A 9,745-nucleotide genomic window follows, 5' to 3' on the forward strand; every position below is an offset into this window, starting at 1 on the left:
TGAAATGGATGATTTGGTTCGCATGTTTTGTTTATTATTATGGCTAACCCCCGCTTTAGTGGGGAAAATGGCCTTTAAATGCTTGTGTGTGTGTGTTTTGTTTATTATATGAAATATGAAATGGATGATTTGGTTAACATGCTTTGTTTATTATATGAAATATGAAATAGATAATTCGGTTAACATGTTTTTTTTTTGGTTTTTTTTGTATACCTTGGTCGAGGCTCGTATGAGAGCTAACACACAACTCACAGCAAGGAGGCATGAGACAAGAGGGGCGGGAGTGGAAGGGACAAAACAGTGGGGAACAGACACATTAGGTGAACTGTGGAAGGGAGAGGGATGGGGATGGGACGGGGAACATGGCGAAGAGAAGATGGACATTTCAGGGACTTTCAGGAAGGAAAGCAGGGGAATTGAGGGAAGTGGGCTTGGGTGGATTATCGGGGATAGAAAAGATCGAGGATTTGGATGGGGGAAGATAAGAGGTGGTGGTGAACAGCTGTTTTGAAAGCCTGGAGGGAAGAATGGGAAAGAATAGAGTGAGGAAGTTTATTCCAAAGGCGGGAAAAAAGAGGAATGAAAGAGTGAAGATGAGCAGTGATTCGTGATTTTGGTAGTTTTACCAGAAGGGGGTTGTTGGCGGACCTTGAGCGCCCTGTGGAAATGTGGTGGGGAAAAAAACCGCAGAGAGAGCGGGGGGGCAAGGCTGGAGAGGAGTCGGTAGAAGACAGAAAGACCACCGACCAACCTGCGGTGATTGAGTGAGAGGCCCAAAGACTCAGCTTCATTGCGGGAGATGCCAATGATCTTAAAAGCCCTGGTTTCGACAGCGTGAAGCCGAGAAAGGTGGGAGGCAGGAGCACCAGCCCAGAGGGGAGAGCAGTACTCCATCAGGCTACGGACAAAAGCTTTGTAAGTGGTCAGGGCCTCAAGAGGGCCGAGGAAGGACTTAGCACGACGGAGGATTCCCAGTCGGCGACTGGCTTTTGAGGCAAGGTTGGAAATGTGACTTTCCCAGGAAAGATCATGGCAGATAGTGAGACCTAGAAGCTTGAAAGAAAAGACTTCTTCCAGAGGATTGTTGAGAAAGTGGATGGGGGGGTTTTGTAAACGGTCCTTTTGAAGAGACATAGTGAGAGTGTGAGATTTGTCTGGATTGAAAGACATGTTCCACGTGTTGGACCAGTTTGTGATTTTATCCAGATCTGCAGTGAGCGAAGAAGCTGCTGCTTGCCGGTCTGAGGGATGACAGATGGTACGGCAGAGGGTGGAGTCGTCGGCAAAGAGAAATAGAGGATTTTCCAGAGAGTCCGAGAGATCATTGATGAAAACCAGAAAAAGAACAGGGCCCAGAACGCTACCTTGAGGAACTCCAGCCTGCACAGGAAGAGGGGATGAAAGAACTCCATTTAGGGCCACACGTTGACTGCGACAGGAGAGGAAGTCTGCGAGCCATGAGTCGAGATGGCCTTGAATACCATGGGAAGAGAGTTTGGTGAGTAGGGCAGGGTGCCAGACTGTGTCAAAAGCACGTGATATGTCGAGGGATACGGCTCGGATTTCCTGTCTGGCATTGAGGACCTCCATCCATTGATGGGAGAGCAGAAGCAGCATATCCAGGGTAGAGTGACCTGGTCTGAAACCAAATTGATGATTGGAAATCAAGCCATTGGAGAAGAGGAAGGATTTCATATCTGAGGCGATGATGGATTCCATCACCTTGCTGATGATTGGGAGAAGGCTGATTGGTCTGTAGTTATAGGGATCTGTTTTTGCACCTTTTTTATGCAGGGCAGTGATGTTAGCAGATTTCCAAGCAGATGGCAGATGACCTTGGGCAAATGAGAGGGTGAATAGAACAGAGAGAGGGTGAGCAAGAGCAGAAGAGCAGGCTTTGAGGACACGTGGGCTGATGCCGTCTGGACCGGTTGCAGAATCTGACTCGAGGTTTGAGAGCAAAGCAAAGGTTTTGTTTGAGAGCAAAGGTTTTGTTTATTATATGAAATAAAAAATGGATAATTTGGTTAACATGCTTTGTTTATTGTATGAAATATGAAATGGATAATTTGGTTAACATGCTTTGTTTATTATATGAAATATAAAATGGATAATTTGGTTAACATGTTTTGTTTATTATATTGTTGCGGTATTCGCGCCCGCCGGCGTGCTGACGGCCACGTAACTCGAATCGCGGCACGTCGCCCACCGGACGGACAATCCAGTCGTGACCCTCTCGGACTAACGCCGGGAACCAGTCACGGGTGGACCTTTTGGTCTCACCGCGATCGAGCCAATCAGCCCCCACGTGGGATAGGGTTGCTCGCCAAATTCGACCTACCTAAGTACCCACGCGGAGGGTAGACCGGGCGATCGCACCTCGCCGCAGGTCGACTTCGGACACGGGCCACTTAAGCGACCCGTTCCGTACTATCAGAATAACCGAGCGGTGTTATCGTCGACCTCGACAGTTCGATTAATTATCAGGCATATTCAGCCCACTACCAACCCTTTACGTGAAGCAAGATGAGGATTCAATGAAGGAAAAGACGAAGCGAAGCGGGAAACAGTTCAACACAAAGCACATTTATTCGCGGCACACGGGAGCACACATATACAATTCCACCAAATGCACACAGAAAAGACACAATGTAATTTACACCAGAAGCAAATGTAAAAGCGAAAACACAATGCAGAGCTAATACCGACTACCGAGCACACGGCAACACTTATACAATTCTACCTCACAGACGGCGCCGACAACACATACCCAAAACCAAGGAAAAGAATACCCTCAAGGATGAGGCGGGCCTGAGGCCGAGACCGGGTCGCGCCTACCCGTCTGGTGATGAGACGCGGAGCGGCGATGGCGCCTCAACTCCGCGGGCCTCGTGGACAGTGTCTGGTAGGGGGTGGGAAAGGGGCCCCCTTGGTCGCACTATCTCAGCGCGGGGGGAAACAGGAGGGGGTTGCTGATGCTCGGGGTATAGAGGATTTTTATTATCCCGCGACGAGCGTCTCCCCTCGTCTGGTGTCGCTGCCTTTCCACAGCTCCGTCCCCTCCGTTCCGACTCCAACGCACACGACGACCAGCTCCTTCTTGCCAACTCCACCGCCCGCGAAGTCTTGACTCTGTTTCCGACTCTCCTACTCTCCGCCTCTGGACTCTCCTACTCTCCGCCTCTGGACTCTCCTACTCTCCGCCTCTCGACTCTCCTACTCTCCGCCTCTCCTACTCTCCGCCTCTGGACTCTCCTACTCTCCGCCTCTGGACTCTCCTACTCTCCGCCTCTCGACTCTCCTACTCTCCGCCTCTCGACTCTCCTACTCTCCGCCTCTGGACTCTCCTACTCTCCGCCTCTGGACTCTCCTACTCTCCGCCTCTGGACTCTCCTACTCTCCGCCTCTGGACTCTCCTACTCTCCGCCTCTGGACTCTCCTACTCTCCGCCTCTGGACTCTCCTACTCTCCGCCTCTCGACTCTCCTACTCTCCGCCTCTCGACTCTCCTACTCTCCGCCTCTCGACTCTCCTACTCTCCGCCTCTCGACTCTCCTACTCTCCGCCTCTCGACTCTCCTACTCTCCGCCTCTGGACTCTCTGGACTGACGAACACGGTCCTTTTATCAGCCCCGTAGCTTCGCCCTCTCATCTTTGACCCCCTCCCTTCGACCTTTCACCTCGCTCCCCATTGGCCCGAGAAAAAGTGGGCGTGAAGGCTTTTTGATCCATAAATTTGCATATATCGATCGCCCTGGGGGCGGGGCCAATTCGCCCCTCGCTCACCGATTGGACGGCAAAAAGTGGGCGTGTGTCGTTTTTGATCCGTTTTTGAAGCACAAAATCCGTGATTTTGTACACGCTGTTCGGCGCGCGCCCTGCACGAGTCCAACACCGGTACCCACAGCGGGGCAAGAACGGTGGCGATGCGACGGTTGCGAGGTGTGACGGGAAGGTCGTGGCGGTTGTGGTGAAGCGGCGTTGTGGTTGGTGGTTGATGTTGTGGTTGTGGTGGTAATCATGGCGGTTGGTCCAAAATAAAGATAGCAAAAGAAAAACGGCTATCCTGAAGAGTCGCAGCACGCATAAATGACATGTATTCCCACTAGACAACGGGTTTGGGCCTAACTACACATGTACTTACCGAGATACCTCACCTAAGGGACCTGAATGGTGGTTTGCGAATTTGGTAACCACAACAATATGAAATATGAAATGGATGATTTGGTTAACATGTTTTGTTTATTATATGAAATGGATGATTTGGTTAACATGCTTTGTTTATTATATGAAATATGAAATGGATAATTTGGTTTACATGTTTTGTTTATTATATGAAATATGAAATGGATGATTTGGTTAACATGTTTTGTTTATTATATGAAATAGATGATTTGGTTAACATGCTTTGTTTATTATATGAAATATGAAATGGATGATTTGGTTAACATGTTTTGTTTATTATATGAAATGGATAATTTGGTTGACATGTTTTGATTATTATATGAAAGATGAAATGGATAATTTGGTTAACATGTTTTGTTTATTGTATTTACTATGAAATGGATGATTTGGTTAACATGTTTTGTTTATTGTATGAAATATGAAATGGATGATTTGGTAAACATGCTTTGTTTATTATATGAAATATGAAATGGATTATTTGGTTAACATGCTTTGTTTATTATATGAAATATGAAATGGATAATTTGGTCAACATGTTTTGTTTATTATATGAAATATGAAATGGATTATTTGGTTAACATGCTTTGTTTATTATATGAAATATGAAATGGATGATTTGGTTAACATGCTTTGTTTATTGTATTTACTATGAAATGGATGATTTGGTTAACATGTTTTGTTTATTGTATGAAATATGAAATGGATGATTTGGTAAACATGCTTTGTTTATTATATGAAATATGAAATGGATTATTTGGTTAACATGCTTTGTTTATTATATGAAATATGAAATGGATAATTTGGTCAACATGTTTTGTTTATTATATGAAATATGAAATGGATTATTTGGTTAACATGCTTTGTTTATTATATGAAATATGAAATGGATGATTTGGTTAACATGCTTTGTTTATTGTATTTAATATGAAATGGATGATTGGTAAACATGCTTTGTTTATTGTATGAAATATGAAATGGATAATTTGGATAACATGCTTTGTTTATTATATGAAATATAAAATGGATGATTTGGTTAACATGTTTTGTTATATGAAATATGAAATGGATGATATGGTAAACATGTTTTGTTTATCTGAAATATGAAATGGATGATTTGGTAAACATGTTTTGTTTATTATATGAAATATGAAATGGATGATTTGGTTAACATGCTTTGTTTATTATATGAAATATGAAATGGATAATTTGGTTAACATGTTTTGTTTATTGTATGAAATATGAAATGAATGATTTGGTTAACGTGCTTTGTTTATTATATGAAATATAAAATGGATGATTTGGTTAACATGTTTTGTTATATGAAATATGAAATGGATGATATGGTAAACATGTTTTGTTTATCTGAAATATGAAATGGATGATTTGGTAAACATGTTTTGTTTATTATATGAAATATGAAATGGATGATTTGGTAAACATGTTTTGTTTATTATATGAAATATGAAATGGATTATTTGGTTAACATGCTTTGTTTATTATATGAAATATGAAATGGATGATTTGGTTAACATGTTTTGTTTATTGTATGAAATATGAAATGGATGATTTGGTTAACATGTTTTGTTTATTATATGAAATATGAAATGGATGATTTGGTTAACATGCTTTGTTTATTATATGAAATATGAAATGGATAATTTGGTTAACATGTTTTGTTTATTGTATGAAATATGAAATGAATGATTTGGTTAACGTGCTTTGTTTATTGTATGAAATATGAAATGGATGATTTGGTAAACATGCTTTGTTTATAACATGAAATATGAAATGAATGATTTGGTTAACGTGCTTTGTTTATTGTATGAAATGGATGATTTGGTAAACATGCTTTGTTTTCTTGTATGAAATATGAAATGGATAATTTGGTTAACATGTTTTGTTTATTGTATGAAATATGAAATGAATGATTTGGTTAACGTGCTTTGTTTATAAAATGAAATATGAAATGGATGATTTGGTAAACATGCTTTGTTTTCTTGTATGAAATATGAAATGGATAATTTGGATAACATGCTTTGTTTATTATATGAAATATAAAATGGATAATTTGGTTAACATGTTTTGTTTCTACTATGCCATTTGGACGATTGAGCAACATCAAGTCATTGATGAACGTTTTCTTTGAAATTTTTTTTTTAAAACCCCAAGGGGAAGATGTGACTATGTCGCGTCGCGGAGGAACGACGTCATCACGTTTGTGGGCGTGTATTTTATCGGATCGTGGGAATGCTCAGTTGTTTCACCGACTCGAAAGATCTGCCATGCACCTCGTAGCCTGGCGATTCCATATTAAACAATTTCGAGCTCAATTGTTGTAACTTTGTCCTAACATCTATAAATTGCTGTATAAAGCAAGTTCTAGTGTCGGATGCTCAGTTTTATCCAATGGTTTAATATTTTTCTCCTTTGTCTGTCTGTCAATTTTGTTTGCTTTTGTGGTGGAGCAATAATAAGAGTATGAAGAGCAGCAGAAGTAACAACATCAACAACGGTCACGAGTTGATGTAACAACAACAAAACAACCGTCACAGCCTCCCTGGGAAGCGCTTGATGCCGTTTTAACCAATCCAGGGTTCAAAGGACCGCCCACTTGGACCTAAACACAGTCCATTACTCAGACCGCCCACTTGGACCTAAACACAGTCCATTACTCAGACCGCCCACTTGGACCCAAACACAGTCCATTACTCGGACCGCCCACTTGGACCCAAACACAGTCCATTACTCCGACCGCCCACTTGGACCTAAACACAGTCCATTACTCAGACCGCCCAATTGGACCCAAACACAGTCCATTACTCGGACCGCCCACTTGGACCTAAACACAGTCCATTACTCAGACCGCCCACTTGGATCCAAACACAGTCCATTACTCGGACCGCCCACTTGGACCCAAACACAGTCCATTACTCGGACCGCCCACTTGGACCCAAACACAGTCCATTACTTGGACCGCCCACTTGGACCCAAACACAGTCCATTACTCCGACCGCCCACTTGGACCCAAACACAGTCCATTACTCGGACCGCCCACTTGGACCTAAACACAGTCCATTACTCAGACCGCCCACTTGGACCTAAACACAGTCCATTACTCAGACCGCCCACTTGGACCCAAACACAGTCCATTACTCGGACCGCCCACTTGGACCTAAACACTCCATTACTCGGACCGCCCACTTGGATCCAAACACAGTCCATTACTTGGACCGCCCACTTGGACCCAAACACAGTCCATTACTCCGACCGCCCACTTGGACCCAAACACAGTCCATTACTCGGACCGCCCACTTGGACCTAAACACAGTCCATTACTCAGACCGCCCACTTGGACCTAAACACAGTCCATTACTCGGACCGCCCACTTGGACCCAAACACAGTCCATTACTCGGACCGCCCACTTGGACCTAAACACTCCATTACTCGGACCGCCCACTTGGACCCAAACACAGTCCATTACTTGGACCGCCCACTTGGACCCAAACACAGTCCATTACTCCGACCGCCCACTTGGACCCAAACACAGTCCATTACTCGGACCGCCCACTTGGACCTAAACACAGTCCATTACTCGGACCGCCCACTTGGACCTAAACACAGTCCATTACTTGGACCGCCTACTTGGACCTAAACACAGTCCATTACTCGGACCGCCCACTTGGACCCAAACACAGTCCATTACTCGGACCACCCACTTGGACCCAAACACAGTCCATTACTTGGACCGCCCACTTGGATCCAAACACAGTCCATTATTGGACCGCCCACTTGGACCCAAACACAGTCATTACTCTGACCGCCCACTTGGACCCAAACACAGTCATTACTCGGACCGCCGACTTGGACCCAAACACAGTCCATTACTTGGACCGCCAACTTGGACCCAAACACAGTCCATTACTCGGACCACCCACTTGGACCCAAACACAGTCCATTATTGGACCGCCCACTTGGACCCAAACACAGTCCATTACTTGGACCGCCCACTTGGACCCAAACACAGTCCGTTACTTGGACCGCCCACTTGAACCCAAACACAGTCCATTACTTGGACCGCCCACTTGGACCCAAACACAGTCCATTACTTGGACCGCCCACTTGGACCCAAACACAGTCCATTACTCGGACCGCCCACTTGGACCCAAACACAGTCATTACTTGGACCGCCCACTTGGACCCAAACACAGTCCATTACTTGGACCGCCCACTTGGACCCAAACACAGTCCGTTACTCGGACCGCCCACTTGGACCCAAACACAGTCCATTACTTGACCGCCCACTTGGGTTGTTCTTTAGAGTTGAAGTTATTTTGTTTTGTTATCCCTTGTATTTTAGTTTGATGACGTCATGATCAAATAAAGAATCTGATGTTCGAGCGCGCGCTCACTTTCCTGCGGCGGCCGCCCGGGTCACTTCCGGTTTTGCCGACACTTCAAAAGAGAAGTTATTTATATATTTCTGTTCGGTTTTCTGCTCGTCCGAACGTGTTGTCCTGGTAACAGGAATTCGGCGCTGCTGCTCGATGGTGGAGAAAGAGCCGCAGTTAGTGAACTGCTGCCGGTGAGTCGTGACGGCCGCGGGCGGCTCCGCCCTGTCCTGGGGACACCTTGCACAACATCGCAGGTGACGTCGGACGGTGAGCTGGTCTCGTGTGGTGTGTCGCTTTCCGCGTGGCTACCTGTCCGCAGGTAAATGTGCGTGTCACGCGCACTTGTTTGTGAGTTGTGTGTCGGTTTTCACGAAACGGAGGAGAATGTTTGTGTTGTGGAGAATTTGGTAAAACCGCCTCAGTCTTCGCTCTTCGACCCTCGTCACCGGAACGAGGTCCAAATGTTCGTGCGATTTGTCATTCTCACACGAACCCCGAACGGACCCATTTTGAATGTCGTTTCGCACCTCCTCACGTGGCTTACCTGTATAACCTTGTCTTCGTCACGTGGTTTACCTGTGTGTTTACACTTGAATTAGTGTTTTTTTTTTTGTCACTAATTCCTTTGGATATATTTTTTGGACCTTGTAAAGGGAAATGACCAATCAGAGATGAGCCTGGTGTTTTCTTGGCGGTTAAGGTGGCTGGCTTAAGATCTTCAACTAAAATGGTCTTTGTTTTTGTTTTTTTGAGCCCCTGTCGTGCCGTTGAAATAACACCAAGTGGGCTGATTCAGCCTGTCATCCTTCCGTGGTCAGCAAAATGAATACCAGCTTGCTGGTAACAGGGGCACTGCATCAGCGCCACTGCCGCACTGTCAGAAAAATGATGCAACCAGCAGCCACAGCCTGAGGACGAAACTGACCAATCAGAGATTTCAAAATACCTCTCCAAAGTGAAGTAAACATTCCAAGTTTTACTGCGGCACTCTGACACACACAGACACACACACAGACACACACACACACACACAGACACACACACAGACACACACACACAGACACACACACACACACACACACACACACACACACACACACACACACACACACACACAGACACACACACAGACACACAGACAGACACACACACAGACACACACACAGACA

The 9,745-nt window shown here is 44.9% G+C and overlaps 1 protein-coding gene across 11 annotated transcripts in view; it reads left to right on the forward strand.

Moving 5' to 3' along the window:
- The first annotated feature begins 8,543 nt into the window (after positions 1-8,543).
- LOC147031272 (KN motif and ankyrin repeat domain-containing protein 1-like) overlaps positions 8,544-9,745 on the forward strand; it is a 122,800-nt gene continuing 121,598 nt past the window's right edge. For 6 of the 11 annotated variants that reach the window (XR_015052629.1, XM_085860868.1, XM_085860791.1 and 3 more), the window contains exon 1: positions 8,788-8,895. The gene's annotated coding sequence lies outside the window, so the exon portion shown is untranslated. Of the gene's footprint in view, positions 8,902-9,745 lie in introns of all 11 variants that reach the window. The other 5 variants (XM_085860807.1, XM_085860831.1, XM_085860824.1 and 2 more) reach the window with 4 other exon arrangements.

The sequence above is a fragment of the Eptatretus burgeri genome, chromosome 2 (assembly GCF_056783735.1).
Source record: "Eptatretus burgeri isolate ZD-2024b chromosome 2, Ebu_testis_v1, whole genome shotgun sequence".
Lineage (NCBI taxonomy): Eukaryota > Metazoa > Chordata > Myxini > Myxiniformes > Myxinidae > Eptatretus > Eptatretus burgeri.